This window comes from Tachypleus tridentatus, chromosome 2, assembly GCF_004210375.1.
Source record: "Tachypleus tridentatus isolate NWPU-2018 chromosome 2, ASM421037v1, whole genome shotgun sequence".
Classification (NCBI taxonomy): domain Eukaryota; kingdom Metazoa; phylum Arthropoda; class Merostomata; order Xiphosura; family Limulidae; genus Tachypleus; species Tachypleus tridentatus.
Genome location: NC_134826.1, coordinates 62,844,150 through 62,857,919, shown reverse-complemented (window position 1 = coordinate 62,857,919; position 13,770 = coordinate 62,844,150). Strand labels below are relative to the sequence as shown.

Genomic DNA, 13,770 nt, shown 5'->3' with positions numbered 1-13,770 from the left:
GATGTAACGATAAAGGCGAGAGTTTTTCTCGTCAGCAGAGTCGTATTTGAAAATGTTTTATAATAACTTTTAATTCCACTAAATAAAATTTATTATAGCTTGTGAGAAATTTGACTCATATAACCTTTACAGCAACACAAATGAAAATTATTAAAACAGAATATAGTTCGTAAGTCTAAAGGAATAATAATGATATAGAAAATTTAGGTAAAATATAACTAAATAAAAAAAAACCTTCCCTCTAGTCTTACACTGCTAAATTAGGGACGGCTAGCACAGATAGCCCTCGAGTAGCTTTGTGCGAAATTCCAAAAACCAAAAACCATTATTCGTATTTCTATTCAGTATATTCTTCATACAAGTTTTATGGTTTTTTGGTATATTTTTAACTTGATTATTCCAAAACCAGCAATGTATCTGGGGTGATCTCCCCGGCGCCTCACGTCCTCTCGTCTTTTATTTTTTCTATTTAATAATAGCATATTCTCGAATCGTGGCCTCAAAATCACTGTCAAAATTCCATTAAAATAAAGTCTTAGATTGAATCTTTCTTTGAAAAATTGAAAGTAATAATTTTTCCTATCAACAAATAAGATATTTATTTTCACAATAGTTGTGATTCCAACACCTACCCACTGTCATAATTGTTTTATTATTATTTTGGCAAAATAAAATTGTTATTTGGCTTCTTTATAACTTGTAAAACCAGAATATGTTTTATGTTTTGTTTTTTTGTAGTTAAGCACAAAGTTAAACAAAGAGCTATCTGTGTTCTGTCCCCCATGGATATCAGAACTCAGTTTTTAAAGTTGTAAGTCCGCAGACATTCCTTTGTGCCACTGGGAGGAACCGAAATGTGAAAAGTATAAATAAAAAGTAAATAGATTGAATATTTTATTCGTATCCAGGATATCACAGGTTTTATTGATTGTGAATACAGAATAAGGTTTAATTATGTTCATGCAACCTCATTTTCTCTGTTTTTATATACCTGTATACCAAAATACAGTGGAGCGCCATTAAGCCGCGGACCAGTAAACCGCGAAATCGCTTAAGCCGCTGGAGCAAGTCTTGTCCCAAAATTTTTTATGTATTAAATATACTACCTGGCTTTTTAAAGTTTCTCTCCTTGTCGTTGACACTGACATGACAAATGTGAGCTAGGATTATTGCGGCTCACCGCTAATTTAAGAACGTGTAAAAACGCGGCTTACGAATTTAATCCTGGCTTTATAACTTCAAGGGGATATTTAAAAAGGATTTGCTTTAATTTGGGAAATAAATATAATATATTACAATAGAAATCGACTGTTAATCTACCTTATCCGCTCTCTATGTCAGCTTTATGGAGGCCGCCATTGTTACCAAATCACACCTCTCCATACATTAAAGTTAATCCGCGGTAAATCTGTGAAAAAAGTGATCAATAATTAAAGTATTATTTTTAATTCTGAATAGTCTATACAGTGGAGCACCGTTAAGCCGCGGTATTTGGGGGGTCAACCTGCTTAACCGCGGCTTAAGTGGTCTGCGGCTTAAACCTTTGTGACTGAAAAGCCGAAGTCGCCAACAGTTCCGCCGAGGAGCCTCATCTGGGCCATTGCGTGATCATTATCTTGGATTATCGAACATCTTATTCCCTTAGTCTTATTCCCTCTAGCTAAATTAAGAATGGCTAGCGCAGATAGCCCTTGTGTAGCCCTGCACGAAATTCAAACCAAAATAACTGTTTTATTGAATATTTATATTGACCTAAAATGTATTTATATTTTGTGAATAATTAAATAAAATTTAAAACGTTAACGTATGGCCATTTTTTGCATATTTTAGCCTAACCAGGACATGGGGTATAAGGGGGTCATTGAATAATAAACATATAGAATAATTCTTTTAAATATTACACTAGTCATTTTCATTTCACTGATTTTTTTCGATTTTTAAACTAATCAGTTTTTACCTTTTTCTGTTCTAGGTATTTTTCGTAAAAAGTACAAAGATGCTGGGAAAAAGACATGTAAGTGATCGTCATAAAATCAAATACTTATAATGTGAAAAAGTCATGGGCAATGACTATGGAAATAGATATATTTAAAGTTGCTACAGTGATATGTTGAAGAATGGTAGAAGTTCAACGTTTTCTGAAATCGTATCAGAATCTCAAAAGAAGATATCAAAGTTTATTTGTTCTGCTCCATCTACATCATTACTTACGATGGGAATCAAAACTCATGAACAGTCAGTAGAAGTAACGACTGATTCAAACTCTCAAGAAATCAGTTTCGCTATCTCAGTTTTTGACAAAAGTTGAAAGCACTGTTTCAAAAGAGGTATAGGATTTTCAGGAAGAAGCTTTTTTGGAAAAGGTGGAACCTCTCATAGTAAACCCTGATTCATCCAATGATAATTTAGAAGATGATCAAAATGAAACTATTCGAAAATAGCAGTAAAATGGCAGAAAAAGTTAGTGTTTTTTAATTTGCTGGTCCACAACAACCACAACTTTTCGAGTTCCGGATTATCTACAGGATCCGCCAATCATTTCAAGCTAAGTGGTATAAAGAATTCCCTTGTGCGTCTTGTCGTCAAGATTTTGTTCCTGCAACTTGTTATTCTTGTGAGAAGTGTGCTCCAAAATCTTGTAAGACATTCACATTTGTTAAATTGTCAAAATTAGAAAGATTGCAAAAACACGCTAAAAGTGTAAGCTATCAAATTTCAATGATAACATGGATCCTTTAAAAAGCAAAAGAAATTTGTCATAGTTCTGTACTATGATAGTTCAAACCAGAAAACAAAGGGAAAAATAAAGTGCAACTGAAAATGCTTTATCTTTCAAAAGTGACAGAAATACTCGTTTTTCTTGTTAAGCAAAGCGTTGCCATTAGAGTTGACCATGAAGATCGTCTTATTGTATGTTATTCTTCGGATGTAAATCGAGGAAATTTTCTTGATTTTTTGCACCTGCGGATTTGAGGAAAAATTCACAGAAAGAGATTGTTAGCCGATATAAACAATGGCTGAGTTGGGATATTCAAAGTGAAATTTTGATTCTTGTTGCGATGAACGTAAGAAAATTAATAACCAATGAAGTAAAATCCAGTGGTTTTAATTCCGTCATTGCAGATGAAACCATAGATGTTAGTCACAACGAGCAACTTTCTTTCTGCCTTCGCTACATTTCAGAAGGTGTCATTAAAGAAGAGTTTTTAGGATTCTTTTTTGCGAAATCAAAGAAAACTCTTTTTGAAACTTTATTTCAACAGGGTCTCAATCTTTCTTTGATAGTTGGCAAAGGATACGGCGGCGCCAGTAACATGAAAGGTGAGCATGCTGGGCTTCAAAGTCTAATCAAAACAGTGGCTCCAAAATCAATCTGTATCCATTGTTTTGGTCACTTGATTAATATTGACGTTCAAAAATCCTAAAAAAGCTCAATCACTGAGAAATACTCTAGAAACAATCCAAACAATTCATTCTTTTGTCGAGGGAAGTTTTAACTGTCACCAAATTTTTCAGGAAATTCAAAGTAGTCTCGGAGAGAAAGTCATTGTACTTCAGTCTCAGAGTGAGACCCGTTGGGCCTTAAGACATGTCACAGTGGCGGTCTTGAAGAAACGTATTGAAGCTACAATTTCAGCTCTTCTTAAAACTGTTTCAAACGATTCTAGCACTTCAGCCACGGTAAAGGCCTCTTAGTTTCAATCTGTACTTAAAATTTATCTTCACTCTCCTATTCTTGGAAAAGTCATTAAGTGAAACTTCATCTTTATCAACTTACCTTTAATCAGAAAAATGGATGTCTTTTTGGCGAAAAATCTGCTGATGCGGCAATCAACAACCTTAAACCACTAGAGATAAACGAAAATTTTTCAAAGCTACGGATGAAGCTAGAAATTTGATGAAAGACATAAAAGAAATAATGAAAGAAGAACAAGCCACCCCTTTCAAATAACTGACCGTACTTCGCTGCTGAATACCAGCAAAACGTGCCTTAGAACCTGGATTTGCATCTAATACTGCATATTTTGATAGTCCAACCTCTTATAGAAGATACGCCATCTTCTTTTCCACTATTTAAGCTTTTAAAGAGCAAATTCAGCCTCGCTTCGATGAAAATGATCAAAATATTCTTTGCAGTCTCTCTTCTGTCATAATGCAACCAGAAAAAGAAGGTGCTACAGATGATGTCTCATTACTTTGCGACTTTTGTGGACTGAATGAGAATTACTTATCTTCAAAAAGAAAGACTGTAGTTGGTGTTATCGATCAAGAAAAACAAAATCTCCATTTGTATTAGGGATATAATTTGTCAAAATGGATTTATGAGAATGGCATCTCTCAATTCCTTCTAACTTATTTTTAGTTGGCGCAAATATTTAGCACTGTTCCAGCCACATCCTGTTCTGCTGAAATATTATTCTCTGTTTTACCTCTAATCAAAACTTACTTACGTTCCACTGTTGGACAAGAAAGACTGTCTTGTGTTCTCCATTTTGGATATAGAAAGGACAACAACAAATTTTGTGATAGAGGACAAAATGGAAGAGATGATCAATGCTTTTACTCATCAGAAGAATCGTGAAAACTTATTGCTTATTTGAATTTTATCTGTTTTTATGTTATATGCGTTAGAAAAGTAAAAACACTATCTGCAGGGAGAAATTTTTGTTTACATTTTTTGATTCCTAATAACAAAGATATGATGTTACTTATTCGGAGGGGTCAGAGTACTGACCTTCCAGTTGGGAAATATGCCCTGTGGGCCTGAGTGAGGAAGTTGCGCCTGAATACCTCAGAAGGATATGTTTAATTCATGCTCTCCCAATTTATATTACAGAGTATAAAAATTAATTTACACACAAAGTTAAAAGATTCTATAGTAGCTTGTGCATTATCCTTTAATGTCAATTATATGTCACTTCTGCTGTTGAAAGGCTTTCCAAAAGGAAGAAAGTGAATTCTAACTAAACTTTTGTAATACTTGAACCTCGTTAGGTTTGTTCCATTGTAAATTAATCAAGTTCTTACAAAAACAAAAACTGATTAAATTTATTCAAAATAACTTTTGTTTGTTTGTAATTAAACACAAATCTACATAAAAGGCTCCTCGTGCTCTTCTTACCACGGGTATCAAAACTAGGTTTATAGCATTGCTGTCCTCAGGTATACCACTTTGCTGCTGAGGACTGTTCAAAATGTATAAAATAATAATAGCTATGATAGAATACATTTACTAATTAACCTTATTACATCGAGTAGATCAAAGTGTACATTTACATGTTAAATTTAATGTTGATACCTTGTTAACATCGGACGCCCATAGAAATATTTCCAAATGGGTAAAAACATCTATCTTGGTGATCAGCTTTAACAGTGTAAATCAACAGAATAAAGTAATGTGTATTATGTGTACTTAATAAAAATTACTAAAAAACTTAGTTTAACTACAATGTTAAGTTTACCTCATAATACGTGCATTTGTTGGTGTGTGTGAGAAATGTAAGGGAGGAAATGTTCCCTTTTTCCAGCGAGCACTTACGTTTATTGTATCATAAATGCATATAAATAAACTTGGAGCCGGCATGGCCAGGCGGCTAAGGCATTCGACTCCTTATCCGAGGGCCACGGATTCGAATCTCTGCCACACTAAACATGTTCGTTCTTTCAGTCGGTGGGGTTTTATAATGTGACGTTCAATCCCACTATTCGTTAGTAAAAGAGTAGCCCAAGAGTTGGCAGTGGGTGGTGATGACGAGCTGCCTTCCCTCTAGTCTTACACTGCTAAATTAGGGACGGCTATCGCAGATAGCCCTCGTATAACTTTGCGCAAATTTCAAAAATGAATAAACTTGAGAACAAAACGTAGTTACTAGACCAAATTTGAATACTATATGAATCTGAAGTTTTATTCTTTAAGGATATATGTCAAAATATCTATAGTCTTCCTTAGTTCAAAATTGTGACATTTGCTCTCTAGATTTTTCCCTCTTCTCTAATTTATTCACCACCCCTTCGAAAGGTATAGAACTTTTATAATACATTCATTACTCAGACACTAGATAAGTTTTATAACCTTCAATCTTAGTTAGATACAGAGCCATAAACTAGAAAATTATCCTCTTCTTGCCACGCCCACCCATCCCATCCTTTTTTCTTTTTTTTTGATAAGTGACCAATAGTTCACTCTGACCTTTAATATTGATTTATTTGTAATCAATAGAAAGCCAAAGATTTAATAACCTATCAAACGACGTATTAAACTACGTTGTCCGCTCGCCAGAGGATATACCGCTTTTACTTCAAACTTTGTTCTCACGGGAAGCAGGTTTAACGGTTGAAGTGAATTTTTAACGGCTCTTGTCGTATAGTTAGAAAGCCGAAATTATAACAGTTATAGGACATTGCCTGCTTTTTTACGTGCTATTATTCTGTGGAAAGAACAAGAACATTTTTCGTTAAGAACTATACTTATTACTTTATTTACGGCAAAAATAATCTTCAGTGCACAAGCAAGAACGTTTTAATACCAAAATTATTAGCATTCTTTTAGTGAGTATTAAAATATAGATTTTTAAAAGATAGAATGAAAAGGAATACTTACTTGGATGGCAGCGAACTCTTAATTATTAACATTTTACTTATTTGAAGGTTTGTCTAAAACGTGAAAATTTTATATAAGGAATTCTATTCCTGTTATTAATAGCCTTTTAAACAAAAACAATAAATGAGAGCTATTTAAAAATAATTTAAACAGAATTAAACTAAAATAAAATGTATTTGAAGAGTAGAAACTTGGATATTAAAGGGGAACAAGAAATAAATTATATTCTCAAATTTTAGTTATTTTTCGACATTTCCACAGCAAATTACCAATGTTATGAAAGGTAGAAAAATAACTAAAATTTGAGAATATAATTTAACTGAATAACTGAATAACCTGTTTTTGAATTTCATACAAAGCTACTCGAAGACTATCTCTGCTAGCCGTCCCTAATTTAGCAGTGTAAGACTAGAGGGAAGGCAGCTAGTCATCCCGCCCACCGCCAACTCTTAGGCTGCTCTTTTACCAATGAATAGTGGGATTGACCGTCACATAATAATGTCCCCACGGCTAGGAAAGCGAGCATGTTTGGTGCGAGCGGGATTCGAACCTGCGACCCTCGGATTATGAGTCGAACGCCTCAACACACTTGGCCATGTCGGGTCGAATAATAACCTAAAGCGTTAAAAGTAATTATCTTAGTTGAATCTGTTTTTGCTGTGGTTGATTGTCAGACGCAGTTTAATAACTCAGACAACCACATTCCTACAGACGAGTCTCTTTCTTAAGCCTAATCTTAAGGTCAAGTTGTTTTTGAGTATTTATTGTTTTGTTTTCTTAGAAGTAACTCCTGTTCCTAGCTACTATTAGTAACGTGCTTTTCGAATTACTTCTATACCACTATTCTATGCATAACTAATCTCAGAAAATTAAATAGTAAGTAGGCGAAGAAAAAGCCTTTTTATAATTTCATCAGTCTTGTGATTTTTTGATTTTTTTTAATATCAACGTAGCCAGAAAGAAATGGTCTTTTGCACGAAAATAAAATGGATCGTGCATTCTACGTGGTAACGTATTACCGAACGAATCTGATACTGAATCGTGACTGGATAATTCTAAGTGTACGTGAAACCTTTTTTTTTTCTTAACTTTTGCACCCTTTAATAAAAGTGTAAAGACGACCCCGTACATAAGTTTTTGAATAATATAATTTGAATGTTACAGGATGAACACCCTCGATTTTCAAGGGTTTCTGGGTGTATCAGTTGTTCCTTATGTAGGCTCAAAAAATCATTCGGTCTATAACCGCCTAGGTGGTGTAACGTTTTGAAAAACATTTGAAAACAGGGCTATCAAAGACTGCAAATTTATTATTTTAAGACATGCGTGAATAAAATGTTTAAGAAAGAAAACGAATATTTCATGACACTATCAAAATACTTTATTTAACAAAACAATATTCTAGTAATTCTTAATAATATTAATGAACAAATATAACTATCACATCATATCAAGGTTGGTAAAATTTTAGACGATGTTATCAAAAATTGAATACAAGGACACTAAACAAGCACTGTTTAGATTGATTAATGATTTAAGTTTTTTTCAGTTTCTGGTTTTAAAATTATATAATGCCAATTGTAATTTACATATTTCTAAAGAAAAAAGCAGCAAACTTGAGAAATTAAACTGTTTATTTGAATCAAAAGTTCAGTTTCTGCTATTCCAAGGATGATATTTAGTTTGGCACAGCTCAAAAGAAAAGGTGTGTTGGGAGTGAATTTAACTTAATGAGAAAACAGAATAGTTCCTAGACCTCACGTCGCGTGTCTGATCGAGGCATGGATTTGAAAGACAACAACACAAGGAAGCACCTCGTTATACAATATAAATACAAACAATATAAATTATATACTCTTCAAAAAAAGAAACGCAAAAGGGATATTTTTTGTTATTTTAAAGAGAAATATATGCAATAACGTTACAAGCTCAGAGTATGTTATGTTACACGTGTTAAGGCACTGATTGTCAGACCAAAATGACAATAAAAGTTGTGCACGTTGAAAACGAAGGAAAACATCGGATTTTTCTCCAAAATGCATTCGTGTCCAATAAATTTGTTTGAGAGATCTGCATGTTCTGCAAGTGCAACATGTGCAAAATCCCTATAAAAGTGACGGGTTCTTGGTTTCCATAGCTCAGTGTTAAGCCACCGACACGCAATACAGTTACGCCAAGACTGACTGAAGCACAACGCAACAACGCCATTGGTCACTTGGAAGCAGGCGAATCTCGATCAGATGTTGCCAGAGCTGTGAATGTCCACCCAAGCACCATCACAAGGCTATGGAATCGTCAACAACAACATGGATCAACTCGTCACCGTCCACGATCTGGCAGACCTCGTGTGACCACGCCCGCACAAGATCGCTACATCCGGTTACGTCATCTTCGGGATAGGACCACCACTGCGACGTCTACTGCTTCAACCATACCAGGGCTGCGTAGGATTTCCGATCAGACCGTACGCAACCGTCGACGAGATTCTTAGGCCCCATGTGCAACCCATCATGGTGAACGTCAACGACGTTTTTCAACATGACAACGCCCGATCTCACATAGCCCGACTCACCACTGTCTTCTTGAGACACCACAACATCAATGTTCTTCCCTTCCGCAGACTCTACCTCAGCTTGCAGCAGCTTTGCAGGCTGAGTGGACAGCCATTTCACAGGATGTGATTCGTCATCTCATCGCTTCCATGGGCGGGAGATGCCAAACAGTTATTGATGCTCACTGGGGGCATACTCGTTATTGACGTTGAGTGACGTTAAACTTCAACTAGTGAGCGTGGACTTCGCCTTTGCAGACCTTGGATGTTCAGCAGTGAATGTGCAAAGTTTCACACATGTCATACAGAACTACCCGGAATAAACTTGTTTACAATATGTCTCAAATTTTGCCTTTTGCGTTTCTTTTTTTGAAGAGTATACATATGAACTTTGTAGAACAACATCACAGTATATTAGTGTTGGTAAAATATTAGATATTAAATACACAGCTCTCTCCTGTTTAGATTGATTGCTGGCTTTATATTTTATCAGTAAGTACTGCTTCTGTATGGTTCCTACCAGGAATATTTTGGATCACTTTACTATTTACTGCAGCAGGTTATCTCTGTGGTAAAGCTATGAATTTGTAAGCTAAAGAGCCAGTTTTGAGTCCATGCAATATAACAAAATCTTTCCACCACTGTAAGCTGTGGGTGCGTTATTGAGTGAAGGTAAATCCCTCAGCATGGATGGTAGGCGGTTTGTCGCCGATGACTTACTATGGTGAGTAGTTCAAAATTACAGATGGCGGAAGATAACCATAAATATAAATTACGATTGTAAATTTTAATAATTTAATAGTAATTGCTTCTGTCATGTCAAATCACTTTTCTTATTCTTTCATTGATTTTTGCCGTAGATATATTGTCAGATCCATAAATGGAATTCACTTCTAATCTCTTATATACAGCAATCACCTATATTTAGAACATATGCTTTAAATGAACTTTTTCCTTGTTTTGTTGTGCCGTGTGTTACCAATAACATGTCTTCTCTATGGTTCATATTCTGTTTTATTTGTAGAATACATGTCTCAAAGACTCTTCTTCCTGTGGACTATTTTCGTAAAATGACCTGATTTTTAACGCTATTTCTCATACACCTCACCTCATTGTACTTGTACTAGAAGAGGGAATAATTCAAACAGCACGCTCGTTATATTCTGCATGTCTTTTTTTACGAATTTCTTTAGAAATAGTTATTTACTTGTTGGAAATAGAAATTGAACTTTAACCAGTGTTGATGGCTTTTAACGAAAATATGGGAAAGGCTAGAACTGTGAGGGAGTTCAATGTTTCTGAGTGTCTGTAGAGTGTGAGTGTAACTGTGTTATTTGACACAACTTGCCACCTTTCAGTGTTCTCTGCTCTTATTTATTAAGCTGGTTTTCAGCAAAATCTTTGAGTATCATGTATAATTTAAACAAACATGAAGAAGAAACAACAACAAATAGGGTTAGTCTCGGAGTAGCTTGAATGCAAATAAATAAACAAAATAAACGAAAATTCATAAGTCGTCCTTTCAACTAGCGCACTATTATTGCTAAACTTGAGAGAGAGAAATAAATAATAGTAACCAGCGAGTATAGAATCAGAACACTTCATAACAGGTTCTGTAGCAATTACTGTTAAGACAATCCCTTACATGAAAACATAAAACATTGATGTTAATCAATACAAGTAAATTAAATACATCATTCGTAATTTAGTCGGTAACCAAACGTAACTTTTCTTAGGCTTAATATCTACTGATTACTTCTTCATAAATGTTTCGGAAAAATGATTCAAAATGAAATTGTTTTCATAACCACATGAGACTGACTTTTCTAACACTGTAACAGTAAAACCTGTCTAAGCCGGAAACTGTATTGAGCAGAAACCTGTACAAGCCGGAAATATCAAAATGTTTGCAGCATTATCTTGAGATTTCTCTTGCAAAAGGCCCTCTATATGGCGGAACCTGCGTAACGCGGACGGAAAACTACTACCTACCTCATTTATCAACAAGTAGGATTAGAACTTGAGTAAGGCGGAAAAAATATTTTTCTTATCTAATTAATAATTTATTTAAATATTAATAAATTCTTGTTTAATTATTTGTTTAACAAATTCTCGGACGTGTTGTTACAGTAAGTATTGGTTAAATATATTGTTCTTTTTTCTGCCGTCATTATTTTTGGAGTTAAATTAAACTCGTGATTTGTAGAAATATATTCGTCTTTCAAGTGCAAACTTCTACTTTGTAAATAATTTTTCGAAAAAAATAAATTCTTATCTTCCCTAATTTTAAAATAGTAATTCCTACTTCATCGCAAGTGTTAAGTTATATTAACATTATCTAATTGTATGCAAAAATGAAGGGGGAAAAGAAACTTTATGAAAAGGCCGTAGAATTGGCATTTTCTTTTAACCGCATGAGGAAGCCCATAAGGAAAAACCGAAACAGTTGAAATTAGACACTTTCTTCAAATAAATTTAAGATTTTGTGTAATTGTGTATATTTTGAATGTCTGATTTTGTTCTTATTTTAATAAATATAGTACAAACAGTATAACTTTATTCACAAACGTCTTACTTCCCTTGAGTCAAGCAAGTATAACGTTCCGCTCAAAAATTATATATAATTAAGGAAATGCATGTTCACTACGTCAAAGCCGGAAATTTTACTCGGTCCCTTAACAGGTTTTACTGTAATTAATTATTTGTTAGTAGCTGAGTCAAAAAGTAGCAGTTTGCGTTAATAATTAATTTGAATATTTTAATTAAAATTATTACAGTTTGACATCACACAAAAATAATTTCCATAGCTCAGATAGCCAAATCTTTACCTCGTTAAAAGAAATAATTAAAATGTTAATATATTCCCCTAGTCGCAAAAGGGAAAAGGAACACAGGGATTTAGCCCCTCAAAAATTTCTCATAACCTTACCACCCATCCTAAGCAAAAAAAAAACAATGAATTCTGCTTTCTAAATATTACAAGTGTCTAACTAAGGTTTGTGTTAATATACGATAAAGGTTTCGCCCAATTCTATTTAAAGAAGTTAGTTCAGTTGATATATATGGTCACATGAGTGTGTGGCATGATTGACTTATAGTATCATAGTTCTGACGTAGTTGCGGGACGGCAGCACAATCGATATGGTCCAAATGCCATATTTGTCTGGTTATTTTCGGTATTTGATAGTGCCAGTTTAATAGAAAACAACAGTATGCTGCAAACAGAATGTTGTGTTCCTTTGTGCAAAAGTCGTGGTGGGCACAGATTTCTGTCTTATACGAGTGAGGAAAGAGTGTTCGAAAACGCTGGATTCTGGCCATCAGAAGAGCTGATCCTAAGGCCAAGTTTCATGTGTGGAAGCCTGGACCAAGCTGTGTCGTGTTCCATGATCACTTTGTACCGACAGATTACTACAGTGAAACATAATTTGGTAATTATCATTCCAGTATTTTAAAACAAAATATGACACCCACTACTTCCCCCTACTACCTCAACCACCACCATCACAGGGGCCAAGGAACAAACACACACACACACATCACCTGACACCATCACTAATGTTGTTTTTTTTTGCTTCTAGAGCCTTTGATCTCATATGAACACAATGTTGTCAATATTTAAAAATATGACAAGTTGTACATCATAGCTTGTATTTGTACAAGTGGATTTTAGTGATATATATTTGTTATAAATAATTCTCTTTCAGGTTATGAATCTCAACCAAAACGTTTGCGACAAGTGTTTCCCTGGACGGCTTCACAGACATCGGAAGCAAAGGAGAGGGCAGCTCACCAAACAAAACGCCTGAATCGGACTGCAACAGGGATGTCAAGCCAGAGTTTGCCAGAATGTTCACATTCAATCCAGGAATGCATGGAGTGCGAGATAAAATAACTACAAAGCTGTGCATACTGTGACATCTTTATCGTGGCATACAATTTCTGCTCAAATTGAACTTTCAAGCCTCGAGTAAAAAGTGAACATGCATGTAGATGTAACCTCGATCATTCCGGACAGTTTGCTGTATATCTGAACATGGACCAAGCTCACGTTAGCGGGGAGGAGCACAGGAATACAGAATATCAACAAGGGATACTAGAGTTAAACCAGGCATACCAAATAATTGTATAATTTGTGGGTGGAAGATACAGTTACAATAACATTAAACAGCTTAACCAATGCATGTATTAGTAATCATTAAAATTGTATTTTTCTGTGTTCCTATAGAAGATTTTCCGAAAGAACTTTGCGGAAATGTTGCTCATAAAACATTGTCAATTGTAAAACCATTTTGCTAATAAATGTCTAATTTATCCGTATTGGAATGACTCTTGAATTATTTAAAAGTATACACAACAAACTTGCACACATCACTGTTTGTAGAAAAAAATTGACCTTGTAACTGATAGAATCTGTACCCGGCATGCTACAATGAATTAATCATTTTCGTAATTAAAATACTTATCTATGACAAAATCCCAGGCTTAGTAAACATAAAAATCAAGGAATATCACAGGCTCTCTATCATCATAAAACAGACATTTTTATTTCGTCATGCACCTACTCTATAAATGTTTTTTAAACCTTGATGACATTGAAATCGATAACAAGACCTAT

The 13,770-nt window shown here is 34.5% G+C and overlaps 1 long non-coding RNA gene across 2 annotated transcripts; it reads left to right on the top strand.

Moving 5' to 3' along the window:
- Positions 1–9,606: 9,606 nt before the first annotated feature.
- Positions 9,607–13,465, top strand: LOC143235793 (uncharacterized). Of its 2 annotated transcripts, none has more exons than XR_013019372.1 (2): positions 9,607–9,876; positions 12,860–13,465. It is a non-coding gene; the product is annotated as an uncharacterized LOC143235793 (long non-coding RNA). The 2 variants fall into 2 exon arrangements; XR_013019375.1 differs by lacking the exon at positions 9,607–9,876 and adding an exon at positions 11,825–12,583.
- The last annotated feature ends 305 nt before the right edge of the window (positions 13,466–13,770 follow it).